The sequence below is a fragment of the Mustela nivalis genome (assembly GCF_964662115.1).
Source record: "Mustela nivalis genome assembly, chromosome: X".
Classification (NCBI taxonomy): Eukaryota; Metazoa; Chordata; class Mammalia; order Carnivora; family Mustelidae; genus Mustela; species Mustela nivalis.
The window spans coordinates 98764682-98782654 of NC_139040.1; the positions used below are offsets into that span (position 1 = coordinate 98764682).

Below are 17973 nucleotides of genomic sequence, written 5' to 3' on the forward strand. Positions count from 1 at the left end.
GCGCCTCTCCTTTAGGATCTCGTTTCTTTCTCCACTGCTCATGCTGCCTCCCCTCCCTTGCGATCACTCACGGCCTCTCTCTGCCTCCTCCTCTGCTTTCATTGAAATCCTCCCGTTGCTGAGCGCTGGGTATAGCGGCCTGACCCCCAGGTCAGCTCCCAGGGGACTCCTAGGAGGGCAGGGGAAGAGGGAGCCCGGGAAGGCCACGGCTGCATTACACTCTGCTGGCTCCAAGGTGTCCCCAGCACCTGGAGTCCCTTCCTGAATGGGGGACGCAGGATGGGACTGCCCTGTGTGAGCTTTCTCCTCCTCCACCCTGGAACAATTCCAACTACCCAGGCCAATAGGTGTAAACTCCCAACCCTTCCCTGCCTTAGAGCACCTCCGGAAAATCTCACATTTTAATTCCCAGTGAGTCACGAACCACCTTCCCCACATACACACTCGTGCCTCTTAGGACTCCCTTAATAAGATATTTTTAAAATCCCACGGAGTTGGAAAATGTATCCCTCAGAGATGGAAGCAAAACCCTTTAATCCCACCAGCCCGCACGGGGATACCAGGGAGGCTCGGCTCCTTAAAAAAAGTCGGGGGGGGGGTTGCGGGTGGTGAACGCTGCAAATTACGTCAAAGGCGAATTTACTGGCCTGTTTGTCTCCAGCATCAAATTTCTCCCACAGTCAGCCCTCCTCGCGGCCCCCTCGAATTTACAGCACCACAACCCCCCCCCCCCAATTCATTTTAACTCTAGGACTTTTAAAGTTAGACAAACAGGCCCCTTTGTCAGCAGCCCCAGGAGGCCACAGGGTTCTGAGAGGCTGCAGGCTCCGCGTCTCGCTTAGTTCCTGGATTTTCCAAAAGTTCTGGACGGTTACATGCAACTCCGGGAAAAGCCTGTGCCTGGGGGGAGAGTTGGGGAGGCATGGGAAGGGGAGAGAAGGTGGCCGGGCATGGTGCCAGGGTCTCTGCGGCGGCCTAACCGAGCCGGAAGAGCCTGGCACGGTTCCACACTCACCCAGGCCAGCTCTGCTCTCCTGCGTGGCCCACAGTGGCACAGCGGCCTCCTTGCCTGGAACCACGTTCAGAGACTTTCCCCACAAATACCCAACTTCAGCCTTCCCAGTTATTTTAGACTTGTTTTGAATAAAAGGAGTCGCTTCAAAAAGAAATGTTGCTACAACACACAACCAGAGGCCTTTTCTCCAGCTGTGTCTGTAACTCGCATGCGTTCAGTCTAATAACTTTTAATGTCTGGCCCTAAAATGTCTTTATAAAAAATAGCTTTACAGCATAATAGTCCAGGTGTCTTTCTGCTTGTTACCGGAGATTAAAAAAATGTGTGGGTTAGCTTTCAGAGACATCCACCTCCAGAAAGACCGGGAAGAAAAAGGTGTGCATGCCATTATGCAGGCGCGGGTCCTGGAAGTGGTGGCGGCCCAGCAGGGCTGGGCACTGTTCTCAGGGGGCACTTGCCCGCCTGTCTTTTACATCAGTTGTTATAAGCAGCTCTGGAGCATGAAGATTTAATTCGGCCCGAAGTTTCGGGTTTCAAACGGTAGAGATGTTTCACTTCTGCTTTGAAAGGGGCTCTTTTTATAACTATGTACTGAGAACTAAAACAGAATAAATAACATCGCACCTAACACCAGTCCCGCAGTCAGTATTAAGTCTAATTTTTGAAAGGGCTCTGCTAGCTAGAGCTGATTTTGGCCTTGACCTTGACTTCGTAATCAACTTGAGATGCTTTTGATTATTTTTGGCATGGAGACACTCCAGGATATTTTAAAACTTTCCGTGTGGATTTACAAGCTACCTCCATTTCGGATTGATGTTCTCATCGAGCCTGCACCATCTTGTCCTTAGGCTGAAAGAGACTTCCCCCACCCTCAGCATAGACTCTAGCGAAGAGCCCCAGTAGGATCACCTTTTGCCGTGAGGTCCAGGCCCCCGGTCTGGGTGCGGCTAGGCCGGAACACCCCTCCCCCACTCCCACTCCTTCCCGCCAGCTTCACGAACTGGGGCTTCACGGCTCGCCCTAGAGGCTCTGCGCTCCGGGGAGGCCGGAACCTCTCCTCTCCGCCTCCCCCTCCCGTCCGCCGGCCCCCGCCCTCCCCCCGCGGCCAGCGCTGCGCGGGGTGCGCTGGAGAAGCTCAATACGTGTCAATTGAATTGAACTGCTGCGGGCGCAGGCTGTACGCCGCCGCCGAGCACCGATCAGCACGACGTTACCGAGTGGAAATTTATGGGGCGAACGGTGTAAGCCAAAAGTTGCTCCCTGCCAAGGAAAATAAAACGCGGGAGATAATCTCCCGAGGCCGGGGTGAGGGGCCAGGACGGAGCCTCCAACCATCAGAGGTGCAGACTACGAAAATATCCGTGAACGGGGGAGAAATTCTGGCGGATCTCCGCTCCCCTGCCGCCCCCACCCCCGCTTCCTTGTGCCCCACGGACTGCCTTCCCCACCTCACGCCCCCACCCCCGCCTCTCCAAACAATTCCCACACAATTGAAACGTCCGGGGAACTCGAGTGCGGAGTTCGGGCGAAACCGCCACCGGGGCCCGGCGCGGTGTTTCCAGGTAGCTCTGGACACCAGAATGGGCCAGGGCTCCTCTCGCAGGAAGGGGCGACCCAGGGCGAGGGTGGGCGCCGACGCGCACTCGCCGGGCTCTGCCGGGTCTCGGAGGGGACGCGCGAGCGGGAGAGCGCAGTGCTGGTGGCGAGAGGAGGCAGCGGTGGCTGCCGCTGGGGTTTGACAGCTTTGGCTGCGCGGAGTGCGAGGCGCTTTATGGTAATTGCGGTCCTCCACTGGCCTTCTGGGTAGCGAGGGGCGTCTCGGCGCGCGGCGGGGAGAGCCGCCCCCGCCGCCCCCCATCCCCTCCGCTCAGGATCAGCGGGCCGGCCTCGCCACCGCCGCCCGAGCGGGTCTCCAGCTCGCCCAGGACGCGCGCCCGGGCCGGGTGTGCGCAGCCAACTCGGTCCGAGCGGGGGAGGGGAGGGCAAGGGGCGAGGTGGGGAGCCACCCAAGTGGTCCGGGCTACGGACCCAGAAAGGCGAAACGCGCCCGGCCGGGAGTCGATGACGGCTGGGGAAACTCGGGCAAACCTTTCCTAGGGAATCACCCCTCCGCAACCCCACCGCCGAGGCGCCGCAACGGAGGGTGAGCGGAGGCTGGGGGAGCTCAAACTTGCGAGAGCTGGAGGCGGCGGCGGCGGGCGGGCGGCTGTCGCCCGAGCGCTGCGCCTGCGGGGGGAGGGGAGGCGGCTGCTGGGAGGGAGGGAGGGAGGGAGGGCGGGCGGAGGGAGGGGGAGGAGGAAGAGGAGGGAACGGAGGAGGGGGACGCGTTGGGATCGCGGCGTGCGGCGGCAGACGGAGCCCGGGCTCCCAGCGGCAAGGTGAGGTAGAGCTACGCTCCTCGCTGAACGCGGGCCGAGCTCGGCGGCTGCGGGGGAGACGCGCCGGAGCCCAGACCGCGACCGAGAGCGGGAGCGAGGCGGGCGGCGGCGGAGGGGGAGCCCGCGAGCCGCCGGGCGGGGAGCCCAAGCCGCGCTGTCGCCGCGCAGGGACGACTTGGCCAACACACTCACACACACACACACACACACACACACGCACTCGCACACTCACATACACCCAGCCCGAGCGGGCGCTCGCGGCGATCCGTCAACATGGCGCTGGGGCTCCTGCCCGAGCGCGGGCGGCAGCAGCGGCAGCGCGGGAGCTGCTGAGCCCGGCCGAGCCCGGCCCAGCCCCGGGAGCCCGGAGGATCGCGCGGGGCTGTCGCCACCTGCCCGGAGGCTTTGAGCCCGCCCCGCCCCGCCCCGCCCCCACCCGGCCCAGAGCCCACCCCTCGGCGGGGCCGACCCCGAGGGCAGCCGGCTGGCAGCAGACGGCGAAGGAGACGAGCGAGCGCGGCACCGCGAGCGGGCTGCGGGCAGCCGGGGACGGCAAACTTTGCTGCTCGCCGCGCTTCCCCGGCCCGGCTCCTTCTCCGCTAGCTAACGTCGCCACCCCACTTTCCTTCAGCCCCGCACACCTCTCCCCACCCAGCCATCCGCCCCTCGCTCCTCGCCGCCTCGACTCTGCTCGCGGAGGAGGTGGGGGGGGGGAGGAAAACTTCAAAGCGCCAGATCGCAGGCTCCCAGCCTACTCCCCGGCCGGGGATTTCAGGTCAGTGCTCGGAACACCTTTCCCCGGGGAGGCAGGCAGCGCGGGCGGCGGGCGGGCGGGCGCGCCGCGAGCTGCAGTCGGTCCCCTCCCTTGGGGCCCCCGCCCGCAGCGGGTCGCTCCTCCGATTCTCTCGCGTACCCCGTGGAGCTCGAAGCTTTCGCTTCGCGCGTCCCTTCGGCTGCTTGGCTCGGTTTCGTTTTATCTCCTAAATGTAAGTTATTAAAAATGCAGCCACCCTAAGCGGCCCCGCGTGGGCCCCGGGGAGGGAGGGGCGCGGCGAGGGGGCCTGCCGCCTCCCCGGGGGCCGGGAGGAGAGCAGGGAGTTCGCGGAGTGGAAGTTTGCAGCCCGTGTGTGTCTGTGCGCGGGAGCGCGGTCGCCGCTGAGCGCCGCGAGTCGGGCGCAGGAGGGGGGAGGTGCTGGGCTGGAAGCTGGGAAGCTAGGTTCGGCGTTAGCTCGCGAGCAGGAAGGGGAGGGCGGCGGGTTCCCGTCTGCTTTCTTTTTCGACTCGGGAAAGAACTGTAAAAACCCCCAGCCGCCGCCGCCGCCTGGTCTCGCCTCTCCAGGGGCCGGTCGTTCCTCCTAGTGGAACGACGGCGTGTGCGTGCGCGAGGGTGTGTGGCGGGCGCCCCGGGCCGAGCCGAGCTCGACCTGCTGCCGCCGCCGCCGCTGCGCAGCTCAGGAGGGGAGTCCCAGGTTTTTCCTTGGCTTGCCCCAAAGCTCGAATCACGTGGATTAAAAAGGGGGGGGGTAGAAACTACTAGGAAATCGAGCCGAGCGAGGGGTTCCGACTCGTCCCGCCCGCCCGCCAGGTCGGACGCTTTGTTTTTTAAATGTTCTTGTGAAATTACAATCCGCGACTCCCTCCCACTCCCACGCTCTCCCCGATGTTGCGGGGTAGGTTTTAAGTTGGGAGCCCGGGGCGGGGGGGCCAGAGAGGTTGGGGATAGAACGTGCGGGGGCGGCGGCGGGAAGGGAGGGCGCGGACGGCTGGGGGGGCGCGAGAGACCGGGGCCCTTCACTGGGCAGCGGGGAGTCTGGTGGGGAAGCTGTTTGGGCGTGTGCGTGTCTGCGGCCGGAGGAAGTTGGTCCCACTCGGAGGGCGTGCGGCGCAGAGGCTAAAGGCGAAGAGGAACTTGCGCACCCGGGCGCGATCCTCGGCCGAGGCGGGGAGGGCGAGGCGCCGCCGCGCCGCGGGGCCCGCGCTCGGAGCAGGCTGGCCGCGGCGCCGCAGAGCCTCCGCCAACTCGGGGGCTCAGGGCGGCGGCGACGTACGCCTGCTGTTTACCAAGCAAGCCCTGGGGCGCTGTGTGCGGAGTAGGGCGGCTGGAGGCACGCGTGGTCCCGGCGGGCTTCCCGCCGTTCGCACTTTCGAGTGGGCACTTCCCCGGGTCCCCGAGACGGCGGAGTCTGGCCGCGTGTAGGCCGAGGCCGGGCGAGGCTTAATTTGCTGTTAATGAATCTTTTCCAGAAGTCCGCGATCTCCAGCTAGAGGCTGTGAGTGCCTGCGCGCGAGGGCGCGCGCCGCCGGCGTCTGAAGGGTGGGGGTTGGGGGAATTGAAGAGCGAAGGAAGGGGGAGGGTTATGTGTATTTAAAAACAAACCTTAAAAAGAAACCAGCGCGCTTCAAATAGGTATTCTCACAGCCTCTCTGTGTCTAGACCAGACAGCTCAGGGTTTTAGCTGTTTTTTTCTTTTCTTTTCTGTTTCTTTCTTTCTTTTTTCTTTTTCTTTCTTTCTTTCTTTCTTTTTTTTTTTTTTTTTAAAGAAGGCGAGAGGAGGGGTAGTGGTATTCGGTGCTAGGGGTAGCCTCTTGTCGAAAAATCCTGAAAAATGGCCTAGAAGTGAAAACAGGGAGGAAATGGCCCACCCCAGAAGGTAGTGGGTGGCGAACGCAGACAGAGTTGGGTATTTCTAGCCATCTGACACTTCCTGTGGCACTGGAAACGGACACCGCGGGCCGAAATCAATCCTTACGAGGTGTTGGATTCGGTTTTGCCAGCGGAATTGCTTGTGTGGAAGGCATTTTAGTTGTCGGCCTCGGAGACTTCTGTACGTGGGCACTTGGAGAATACGTTTGTTTCTCGACCCTTCTCACTCCTATCCCGACCTGTTATCTGGTCTGGGCTTTGCAGTGTCGGTTTTCGTGTTTATTTTGGGCACGATTTCACCGCGTGGAGGGACCGGGGGCTGGGGGGGCGGTGGAGGAGATGGCGGTGATTAATGTGCCGTCCAGCTTTAACGTGAAGCTGGCCTTAAGTGTGCGGGTATCCGCCGCCCCTCGCCGGGATTGCCTGGGGTAGTGAGGGGAGCGCGCGGGGTTCGGGCGCCAGGCGCTCGGCAGGCAAGTCGGGGCTGGGGCTCGCACGGCCCCTGCGCTGTCCTTTGAGGCGCTGTCACCAGTAGGTGACTGAGAGTTAATTAGGAAGTGTTCTCCGGATCAATGGGCCGCACAGCTCATTAGCGATTCTCCCCAGCCCTTTGCAGGGCCGGCCGGGCCTCTGCCTCCCACACAGGCCGGGGCCCCGCGGCCCGGGCTTCGGAGAGCGCGGCTGGGAAGTGGGGAGGGACCCGCAGCGAGGGGCGGCGGAGAGGCTAGTGTAACTTCTCCCGGCTGCGCGTTGCGTGCGGCGCCGCGAGGCCCGCGCAGCCCGCTCTTTCTTCCTGCTCTTGGTCTCCTCGACTGTGTCTTTAACTCGCTCCTGCTCGCGTCGCAGCCTGGCTGCTCCTCCCCGCCTCCCTCGCCTATCTCTTGTTCTCTAAGCACGACGCCTGTGCTCCCCGCCCAGTTTGGGATTAGACAAGATAAAAATAGGACTGCCCAGCGCGCAGAGCTGTGACTGCCCCAGCAGCCGGGCTGGCGGGAGCGCCGGGGGCCGGGGCCAGGGCCGGCAAGATCCCGCGGTGAGCTCGGGGCGGCCCGCGCCCGGAGGTTCCCACCCCCGACCCCGCAGGCGCGGTCACGCTCCCCGGGCTCTGTCCGCTGGGTACCGTGCGAGCAGGGGGACCTGGGCAGGGTCTCCGCGCTCTCGCGGGTGTTGTTGGTGTGCCTGTGATAGATCGGTCTAGACAGGCATGCAGGCTCCCTCCCGGCTGAAGGACGGGAAGGGGGGGGCGGGCCGCGGAGGCGGCGGCAGACTCCCGTGAGCAGCGAGTGAGCGAGCAAGCCTGCGGGCCCAGCGATCAGGGTGGAGGGAAGGCTGTGAGGATTTCTCTTAACCCTTTAAAGGCAGTGGGGGAGTGTGATGGGGGGTGGGGGGCAAAGTTCGTGGTAGAAATTCCTGGAGGCAGAGTACACCCCCCTCCCGGAGGGGGCGGGGCGGTAGTCTGGGCCTAGGGTTTTCCTTTCTCTTCTGTGCTTGCACGCTCACATCCTGGTGCATTGGACTCGATTCTTCGACAAACCAAACGCAGCTGCTAGATGATCTAGTTCGACCCAGGACTTCTCAACGGGAGAGGCGTGAACACACAGAGTGGGCACCCCTCACTTAAGGAACTGAGTTTGCGAGATGTAGAGCTAGACCTCCCAGAGAGAATTAGTGCAGATGATCTAGTAATGGGAAGGTCGGCTCAGAACCGTAGTGGGGTGGGGCTTCTGACCAAGACTGCTGCAAACGGAAGAATTGAGGCTGAAATGCCAGGCCAGTGGGTCCAGGTATGCCTTGGAGACAGCCAAGAAGTCCTTGAGTTGTCTGCATAAATAGATGCACTTTTAACCATGAACTCGTGGGGAGTTCGAATCAGGTATGTGCAAGGAGACGACCTCTAAACAGGAGTTGGGTAGGGATGTGTATGCACAGTCGTGGTGTCAGCCTTGGACGGGTCTAGAAATTTAAACTCAACTTTACAGACAGTGATCTAGTTATTTCTTAGAGGTCGAAATTGGTGGGGGTTACCCTATATATAAATAAATAATTAGTTAACACACCTGCCTCCTTCCTCATCCTCTTTCAGGGTTTGTGGTCCAGGGGATCCTCTAGTTATATTTAAACTGCAAACCCATGTTGGTCTAGCCTGGGAACGGGCCACACATTACTGGCAAAGCAAGAATGTAAGTAGTGGGGAGGTGTAGGCGCTAGACAGGAATGTTCAGATTAAGATGTGGGCCCAGATGACATGTGCTGAGACAAATCAAGACACTCGGGCTCCGATGCCCACATGGAACAAGAGATACAGAAGATATAAAGAACTGGCCAAGAAGAATGTAAACACGGGTATGCAAATATGGGGATCTATAGTGATATTCTAAGAGAAAATCCCAGACTTTGTTGAGTTAGAAACTGGGGCAGAATTCTGTAAGTGCGTTCCAGAGACAAAAGCCCATTTAAAGGTGTGAAGAGGGTCACTTGGAAACACAAAAAGCATTCATATGCATACATCCATGCTTAGATACACAGGCTGAATGACAAAAACTCCTCCTTTGCCGAGGAAGACTTTCCAGCCGGGGCAGAACAGCGTGGGTGAGGAAGTGTGGGCTGCCCAACCACCTTCCTGCACTCCCTCGCAGGGAAAAAACTGTGGTAGGCTGGAGGTAAACTGAGGGCAAAGCGGCCTAGCTAAGGGTGGATGGCCCTTGCTTACTAACAGGACTTCTGGTTATAGTTTCTTCCCTTTCCGGGTAGGGAACAGGGCATGTGTGGAGCAGATAGGAGGATCTCTGAGAGATTTTGAGTTCTTGACCTTGAGTGGATGGATGGTGGAGGAAAAAGAGGAGTAGGTCGGGAGGAATAGATAAATGGGGGCCCTGCTCTGAACTCCTGTTTGCTAATGTGGCTGTCAGCCTGGTGGATTGATAAAGATAGAACCGAAATAAGTGCGAAGTTCGGCCTCCGGGAGGAATAAAGAGGAGGTATGCTTTCATTTTGGTATGCTTTAATTTTTTTTTTTTTTTCCTTTTCTGGAGGAGACCTTGCGGGGTAGGGTGGATTAGCAGGCGCCTGTGTGACCCCCAGACGCTCACGTAAACCAGGCCAGGGTTGGGTTTGCCCGCGGCGTCGACTTGCCGCGGTCCCTCTTTGTCTGAGCCCAGCCGGGAATTCCAGCTTTTATTGGGAAGACCGCACTCGGGTGGAGCCCGCGCCGGGTCGGGCGGGGCAGGGCTGGGCTGGGCGGGAGGCTCGCAGGCCGCTGTGCCGCCCCAACTCCGGGACGGTCCTCAGGAGCGCGAGGCAGCCCTGACAATGGCACCTCGGTGATTTCCTCGAGGGCGCCTGGCCCGGCGGAGCTAGCCAGGCGCGGTGGGGGCGGAGTCGGGTGGGAAACTCGAAGGTCCACTACGGCCATCGAGCCCCACCCCTCCCTCCCGTGGGCCCCACCCCTCCCCCCGCCAGCCCGAGGCCGAAAGGAGCTCAGAAGGCCCTTTGTTAGGCCCCAGGGTCACACCCGTGCCCTGGGGGCCGCAGAGGGGCGGAGGGGCGGGAGAGCGGTGCTCTCGGCCAGAAAGGACCTTATCCTTGCTCCAAGGCCTCGGCCGCCGGCTCACAGGGTTCGGGTAGGGGAGGCCCAGGCCCAGGCCCGCCCCAGCTGCTTTGCGGGTGTGTATGGCCCTCAGGATTCCGTCTGTTTGCAGAGCAGGCTGTGCTGCTGGGGCCTAGGTGGCAGCGGCGGCGGGGTTGAGAAGCTGCTGGGGCAGGAGTGGACGGCTTTCTCAGGCTGCCCCCGCTGGTAGCCCAGCCGTCTTAGGCGCGAGTACTTGGCCGGAGACTTCACGCGGCCACCGGCCCGGCCCGACGGCTTTTTGCTGATTGTCCCCAACGTGTTTCCCCTAGAAGGAATATCTGACTTTGTGCTGGATGGGAATTAATGAACGATGCTTTTCCGCGATATTTCTGTAGAAGGCCCCCCTTTCCCATCCCAAGCTCATCTGTGCCTGTCCCCAGTCGAGGAGGTCTTCACTTGGTTATTTTTTTGAGCCATGTCTCTCCGAGCCAACCATCCCCTCCCCGCCCCCCCCCTCCAGCACCCACGGGCTCAGCTCCCCTTGATTAGACTAGCGGGGGAAGTCCGCTGGAAGATCCTGACAGCATAAAATATAATTTGTGATCTAAAAGACAGTTTCCAGTATAATCTCATTATGCACCACAGACTCCCGGTGTTATTTTGTGGAAGGCGGACAATGATCAATTTACATTGACCCGGGGCTGGGCGAGCTTTTAGATGGTAATTGCCATATTGATTTGCATGCAAAAAGGAGACCTGCTAAAATTAAAGACCGGAAGCTAAATTAAACTAAATTTATTGTCTAGGTGCAAACCAGAGAAACTACTGGGGGAGGGGGTGAGTCAGGTCGGGGTGCCAGGGGCAGAGCAGGTGAAAGTCCCAGAGAGCTTCCAGAGGTCACGGATTGGGGAGCGATCTTTGCCCTTGTGATTTCATAATGTGAGGAGGGGGACTTGTTTAGGGTAGGGGGACCCAGCAGGAAAAAGTTATAAACAGGCACCGTCGCATTGAAGGCACTGGGGTCTTTTAATGCTAATAGTAACTGGCGAGGGGAGGAGAGGTTTATAGGGTTATTGGGGTCTTCCTGCACCATTTCCGGCAAGCCCCTATTTCTATTGTTCTGTGCGAGCGCTCGCAATCGTGCCAGGGACACCCAAAACTCTTGCAACTAAAGAGGTTTTTTTTTAAAGAAGCAGCAGCAGCAGCAGCCCACGGCCCTTCCCGCCCCACTCCCTCCCTTCCCCCCTGCGTAAGTTCTGTCGGAGAGCGTGCGAGTGTGGGGCGCACTGCACGCGCGCCGCTGCCAGGCCGGGACGGTTGGCGGCTTCGGGAGTTCCTCCCCGGTCGCGGCAGCCCCAGGCTCGGCCGGACGCCGATCGTTTTGGGAAGCCGCCCGCTCCAGGTGACTCCAGGTAGCTCAAGGTGTGTGTGTCGGGGGTCTTCCGGGGCCGCTGTGTTGCGGAGCCGTGGCGGGGGTCGCCTCCCTGGAGGTTTGGAAGGGCCTGCTTCGAGCTGGGGGCGGGGAGGGGGGCGGAGGCTGGAAACCCTGCCCCCATCGCCAACGCCAGAAAGTTTGAGAGCGAGCTAGTGAGCGAGAGACAGAGCCACTGGCGGGGAGCCAGGGGCAGCCGGGCGGTCGGGGGCGTGTTTGGCTGGCTAGTGGGGTGAGGACCCGGCGCCGCCATCGCCTCGATTCCTCCAGCTACCGAGGCCCTTGCCCGCCTAGTCGCTCCGGGAGCCATTTCGCACATCCGGAGCCTTGGCCTCTTGGAGGAGCCATGGGGTCGAACCCGGGAAGCCCGCAGGGGCAGCCAACTGTCCGGTGCCCCTGCCCTTCCCGGTCGCCATCGAGCCGAGCGGGAGATGGCCCTGTGGAGCTTGGGTCGTCGGGTGTGGAGAGTTCCCAGAGCATCTGAAAGCCTGGGGCAGATCTGGAAGTTGGGGATGGGGCCGGGTGGCGACGTTAGGCCCAGACCCCCGCTTCTGCGATAAGTTGGAGAAATGAAAGATAATCCCAGTTCCTCGCTTGGCTCAGGGCTTGGCCTTTCGTGGGGTCCAGTAGGGCCTCGTATCTTAGGACCCACTTCCCTCTGAATTTCCTCCTCCCACCCCACTTTGGTCCCTGGGGTTTTTCCTAAAACCCTGGGAAAAGTAGGTGTAGGCACTCTTTCCAAAGGGCTTTTGCTCTATCCAGATAATTTGATTTATTGCCTTATGTGGCAAAACTAGGGTGGCGGGCCCAGCCCTAGTACCAGGAGTCAGCACTTTTTACAGAACCCTGAGAGGAGCCACCCACCTACCCTTGCCTGTTCTGGGGTCCTGGAAGTGGAGCTTTGTTGGAAGCCCTGACCTCACCTCACACCAGGGTATTTTTGGGTAGGGAGATGGGTAGGAAGTGTCGGAAATGGGGAAAAGACTGCAAGGGGACTAAGAGCTGACTGGCTGTAGGGGAAACTGGGTTCTGGTCTCCTTGTGGACTAAGTTACATAGGTGTTCAGAGCTTCCCTCTTGCCCTGCCCTCGAATACAAGGGCTCAGGAAGCTTTCCGAAATTCGTGGGGATCTCCGATGGCACAATTAGACCAATAATTGGCTCCTCTCCGCAACTCCAGGACTGAGTTTGACCGTGGCCCATTTTTACTAGCTGTGTGACCTTGGGGGCAAGTTATTTATGGCCTCTGAGCCTCAGTAAGTTTCTTCATTTGTAAGACTGGGAATAATTATCCATCTTTAGGATCAAAGAAGACTACTTGGCACATAGTAGGCCCTGAGGATTTAGGGAGTGCTTTGAATGACTGGTGGTGTTCCTGGAGGTTGTGCCTGCATTCCCCGCTGCCTCGGACAGCCCCTGAGAACCAGCCTGGGGCTGGGGGGGTGGGCACGCAGGACAGCAGGTTAAATTCCCCTGGGAAGCTTCTCCTCTGGTCTGCCTTCTTGGGCTGCTCTTTGTTTTGTAGCTCTTTGCGTTCTGCGCTCTAAAGGGTTCCATATGAAAGGGCTTGGAGTTTTTTTTTTTCCTCCCCTAAGTGGGGTCATTATATGGTTAGGAATTGATTCCAGAACCGGGCACCTATCTAGGTGCTCTCTGGCCAGCCTCCCCGTTCTTCTTGCAGGGCAAAGGGGAGTCAGTGGCCAGAGGGGAGAGACATGGTTGGAGGAGGTGAGGGGGGTGGCCTGCTGCGGAGGCCAGAGGTGCTGTGGTTTGTTTGATAGGGATTAAGCCCGGATGTTACGAGGTCTCAGTGTGGTTTTCAATAAAGTCTGCCAGGGATTGCTGCCATATATGTGTGTGTGTGTGTGTGTGTGTGTGTGTGTGTGTACATATCGATATGTATTTTTAAAAATTACCAGCATGAGAAGAAAACCAGACCTGTATGGATCCAGGCCGGTAGTAAGCTACTGTGATCAGGTTTCCTCCTTGACTCCCAGAGGGGAAGTCAGCATTTGATTGAAGCTACACTTGGTTCTTGACTCTCAGGGGATGCCTGCTCTGAAACAGGAGCCCTCCCTCTCTCTTCTCCTCTCCCCCCCACCCTCCTCCTCCCTCTTTTTCCCTTCTTCCCCTAAAAGCCTTTGTGCTGAAAGAGCTTCAGTAGGCACGAATCCCTGGTCCCTCTCTAAAGAATGCCTTCCAGCCTTTGCTGACATTGTTTTGTGAACAGTGGGTTTTACCAGGCCAGCAGTTTTTCCCCCCCGCATCTTAGCTCACTATTTTAGAGGTAAGAGTATGGCCACGGTGCGCCTAACTGCGCTGATTTCCACACCGTAGAGCCGGAGGCCTTACCTGTAATCTGAAGACACCTTAACCTTTACCCTAGGTGCCCCCAGACGGGGTGAAGGTGGGGAGAGCCAGGACCCCCCGGGGTCATCATTGAGGGTATGTTTGTTTTTCTCGGGCAACGAAGGCAGAGGGTGGAGAAGGGGTCTGGTCAGAGAGGAGGGACGGGTCCGGCCTTGGGTCTGATTTAAAACTTGGTCTCACTGGAGCAGCTCTTAGGCACTCAACAGTTCTGTACAAATGCAAACTTGAAATAGCTCTAGGCCTACGTCATTTAGGACAGAATAAATGAAGTACAGAAATGTCCAAACTATGCAAATCTTGGAGTTGTCTGCCCTCCCATAAACACATGACAAGTGCCAAGGCATTTCCAGTCAAAACAGCCGTGGAACCAGCAGCCTCCGTCCTTTGTATTTATTATTTTATTAACAGCATTTTACACAGCAGTTAACAAGCACAGCCGTGCCCGCTTTGCGCCCCAGCTCGCTCTCGGCAGACTGGGGGGGGGGTGCTGGGTGGAGGGTGGTGGGAGGGGTGGTCCCTAAAGGAGCCAGCTAGCTGGAGGAGTTTGTGCATTTGGGTAAGGGAAAAGTATAGCGTTTGGGGCTTTTTGCTGGTCCGAAGGAGAGGACAGCTCAAGTGAGCCTTTGGAGGAAGAGATCCTCTATCTCTTCCAGAGAGGGAAGTTGCACAGATGTGGTTATGTCTGGTCTCTGTCGGGATTCCAGAAGGTGAAACAGTATCTTTTCAGGATTCTCTCTGCCCATCAGTTACTGGAGATTTTCAAAGAGTAAGTGTTTGTCTGCTATCGTGAGTCTATATCCTGGTGGAAAGTTTATAACGAAAAGTAATGCCTTTCTTAAGTCATAAAATGAGCCTTGTATGATTATTTAATTAAAATCTATTTAAGGACCGATTAGGCGTGTAATTTGCGCTAATAATGACGATTATGGAAATGTTCGACTTAACCAAAAATCATAAAGGAGACATTTTGATCAGTGGGGCGGCCAGTAAGTACGCACAGAGTTGGACCATTTTTTCGAGGCGTCCGAAGGCCTGGGGCTGCAGGCGGCAGAAAGTGCAGAGCCGCCTGGCCTCTGCGACCTGGCAGGGAGCGGCTGGCCTCCCTGCCCTGACCCGGAGCCTGGCCGCACCCCCCCTCCCGGGGCAACCTACGCTTTCTGAGCTTAGAAAGCGACCCTGGGAGTCTGAACCACCTCCCTTCCAGCCGAGGGTGTGGGGGAGGGGTGCTTCTCCCCCAGCCACCAAGAGGGGCAAACTCTGGGAGAGGGCTGATAAACCAAACCGAAATCCTGGTGACATGGCTGTGCTCTTTTGCTTTTACAATCAGGGGCAACAAACTGCACGCTGCCTTGGCTAGCCTCGGCTGGAGCTGGAAGGGGGGGGGGTCCCCTTGTTCCGGAGAAACCTGCCAGCTGCTGAGCCTGGTGCGAAGGCAGTGGAGGCAGACACAATGCTGCTGTTGTTGGTTTGATCTCGAACTGTGGATTGTTAGTCTGGCTTTAACTATGCGGTAAGGGGGGAATGTGAAGGCTGTTTACAGCGAGTGCAAATAATGTGACAGCTGTTGGTGCACGAGCAGCGTGCGGACGGCTGCAGAGGTGGCCGCTGCTTTCTGGCCACGGTATCCTCATCCTCTCATGAGGGAAAAAGTCAGCCACGTGGCTCACCGCCCCACACAACACCCCACCACCACGCGCCCCAACACACACCTTGATGGCTCTCAGAATCAGTGTGGAGGTTCAGGTCGGTGTGTGGTGTGTCGTGCTTTAGGGGGATTGAACCGCGGGGTGGTGGGAGAGAGGGCCCACAGGGTCCCGAGTGTCCCTCTCCAGAGGGGTGTAGCCAGGATCGCTGGACCTTGGTCCTCAGATGCCCGGAGGCCGGATTTTTAAGACTGGGGAGCATAACTTGCAGCCCTAAGGAAGTTTGTTGGAAACAATGTGTTATTAACTGAAGGCTTTCTGGAAGTTGCAGAGACGCTTTGGTGGCCCTCTTTTCCCCCTTGGAAATGGCCCTGCTAACTGAGACAAGATAGAGAGACAGGTTGGCGCCACGTTCTGTGCACTCACCACTCTTTTCCTCGGGGCTGGAAACACTGTGCATAGATTCAGGACCCAGAAGGGGGTGTTTTGGGCGTGTGAGGGTGGAGAAAGGGGTGCATTTTGGCTTCTGATTACCCACACCCCTTAACCTTCCTTCGCAAGCCCTCTCACTTCCAAGAGCACATTGGCCTTCAGCTTCAGGACACAAAGGTGTGGCCCTGGGGTGTGCCCACGGCGCTTCCCACTCTGACTTGATCAGTTAGATACCCACAGTCACGGGCTTCCTCTGAGCTCCCTGTGGCCCACTAGGTGCTGGGAGGAGGCTCCAGGGTGGGAGGGAGAGCAGTTGGTGGTGGCAGTCACCCCTTGTCCGCACCAGTTATGCAGAACTGGCCCAGGCAGGTGGGTTCAGGATGGCCAGAGACCCTGTTGGACCTGCCTCTGAGGAGTCCTGGGGCCAAAGGGGTGTCAGAGTTGCTCCCCCCCACCCAAGGTGGGAGCCTGCACAGCCCTGCCCCCCCCCCCAGGTTTTGGAGGATCATTTAGAGCTGATTGAATTCTGTAGCATGGCCTTTCTCTGTGACTGTTCCCCGGGTGTACGGCCTCCAAGGACAGCTGCAAATGTAGTTTGTTGCCCCCAGCCCCCCAGGTCTCCCCTCTCTGAATCCTAACGTGGACTTCTGCATCCGGTTGGGTTCCCCAGTGGGGAGCTGGGAGATGCTTCTGGAGTGATACATGAACTTCGGTGCCAGTTCTATAAATTGGTCTCTTTTTATGACGTGTGCCATTTTCTGTAGGAATGTTGCTTGCAAAACGAGTTTCGCCTTGGAGGAAAGGCGGAAAGATAAACAAGCCTGTAACGCCAAAACACTGGCAGTCTTTCCCTCCTTCCAGCTCTCTTAAAGCAGCCGGGCTGTATTTCCAGGATTAGACTCGTGCTTGTGAAGAGGGACTCTGGTTGGCTTTTTTTTTTTTTTCCCCAAGCAAATGCAAATTAGAGAAAAATAATTTTCTTTCAACGATATGCAATGTATTAGTCACTTGTTATCGTGCTCCGAGGCAGGCCTCATTTGCGCGTCTGCCAGCTCGCTCACATCTGCTCGGCGCTGTTCGGGGCATTTTAACCTTGGCGGTGTCGTGTCTAGTCCCACGGATCAAGGAGGAGTAATTAAGGTCTGAACAGCTACAGAAATTCACGGGCCCCCTTCTCTGCCGTCGTGGTTCCACAGCTTTGTTGGGGGGGGTGTTCCGAATCCCAAGATTGAGTAGCAGACATGGGGTTTCTTTTGTTCCTTGTCAAGAAAGTGGGAGCCCCCTCTTGTCCTCTAACCCTCATTCCCAGCCCTCCCAGAATTCGCAGGCAGCGCACAGTCAGCCAGGGAACCCAGAGTGCGGATCACGGGCCGTGTGTGAGGCATCTTTTTAGCGTAAAAAGTTCCTTTGTGCCTCCCGGGTACTCCTGATAGCTGTTGTTAATATCTTCACACTATAGCTTGTCCCTTTGGTGGAGGAGGGGGGGCATGGAGTATGTTGTATTCCTGCAAGACCCTGGTGGAGATGGCAGTGCATGGACACCCCTTCTGGAGTTGGGATATGGATGGTTTATTCTGGATTTCCCCCAGGTTGTGCAGACTCCCAAGTGGCAACCCGACTCTCCTCTGGTGGGATTAGCCCAGAGGAGGTGTGTGGTTTTTTTTGGGGGGGGGTGAGAGTGATTAATCGCATTCCGCCCAGGTTTTCCTGTTCTGGGCTGCCTCCTGTTGAGGGACACCAGCTTCCAGATGGGCCCTCTCTTGCCCACGTGGTGGTGTGGGGCACAACCCTGAAAGAAAGTGAAAGGAACAAAAACCCAAGGCGGTGGCTTGCTTCGGTGTCAGGGGAGAAGGGGAAGTGTCCCGTGTTGGTCCAGTAGCCCACCCTGGGTGGGGGGGGTGGTACATAGCAGGAACCCACCACCGGTTTGGCAGCCATTCTTCCCGTGGGTCCTTGCAGGGGCCTCCCCTCCTGGAACCCCTTCCCACTTTACAGTTGGCTACACTTGGCTAGCCCGAGGCGCGGGCGGGGGGCGGGGCACGTCTGCGGAGAATAACACTCCGGTCTGCTCAGAAGGATCCCAGGATCAGGGCCAGGAGGGTCTGCGTGTGCCCACCCAAAGTTCCTTTTTGTCAGATATTCAGCGGCGGGGGCTCGGGAAAGGGGAAGCCTAGAGGAGCGCCGGCCGCAGGGCCCCCGGGGTTAACTGGGGGGGTACAGGACACTGGGGATTGCGGAGGTCGGGCCGCCTTCGGGAGAGAGCCGGAGTTCCTGGAAGACCGGGCGGGGGAGCGTCGCGAGGGTGTGGGCGTCTGCCGTGGCGCGGCCCCCGCGCGGGGACCTCGGCGGAGGAGCCGTAAGGAGGGGCGGGCGAGCCCGGAGCAGCATGGGTGTGTGTGGTGGGAGAGAAAATCCCTTTGTTGCCGACCGATCGCGCTCGGGGCTGAGGCGGGGGGAAGGGGCGCCCTTCCCCCGCTCGCCCTGGCAGCCGC

The 17973-nt window shown here is 58.7% G+C and overlaps 1 protein-coding gene across 50 annotated transcripts in view; it reads left to right on the forward strand.

The window, feature by feature from the left end:
- BCOR (BCL6 corepressor) overlaps nt 1-17973 on the forward strand; it is a 121445-nt gene that overhangs the window by 66760 nt on the left and 36712 nt on the right. For 8 of the 50 annotated variants that reach the window (XM_082717854.1, XM_082717871.1, XM_082717858.1 and 5 more), the window contains exon 1: nt 3405-4168. The exons of 9 other annotated variants lie outside the window; for them this stretch is intronic. The gene's annotated coding sequence lies outside the window, so the exon portion shown is untranslated. 33 more of the 50 variants (XM_082717874.1, XM_082717857.1, XM_082717875.1 and 30 more) reach the window with 19 other exon arrangements.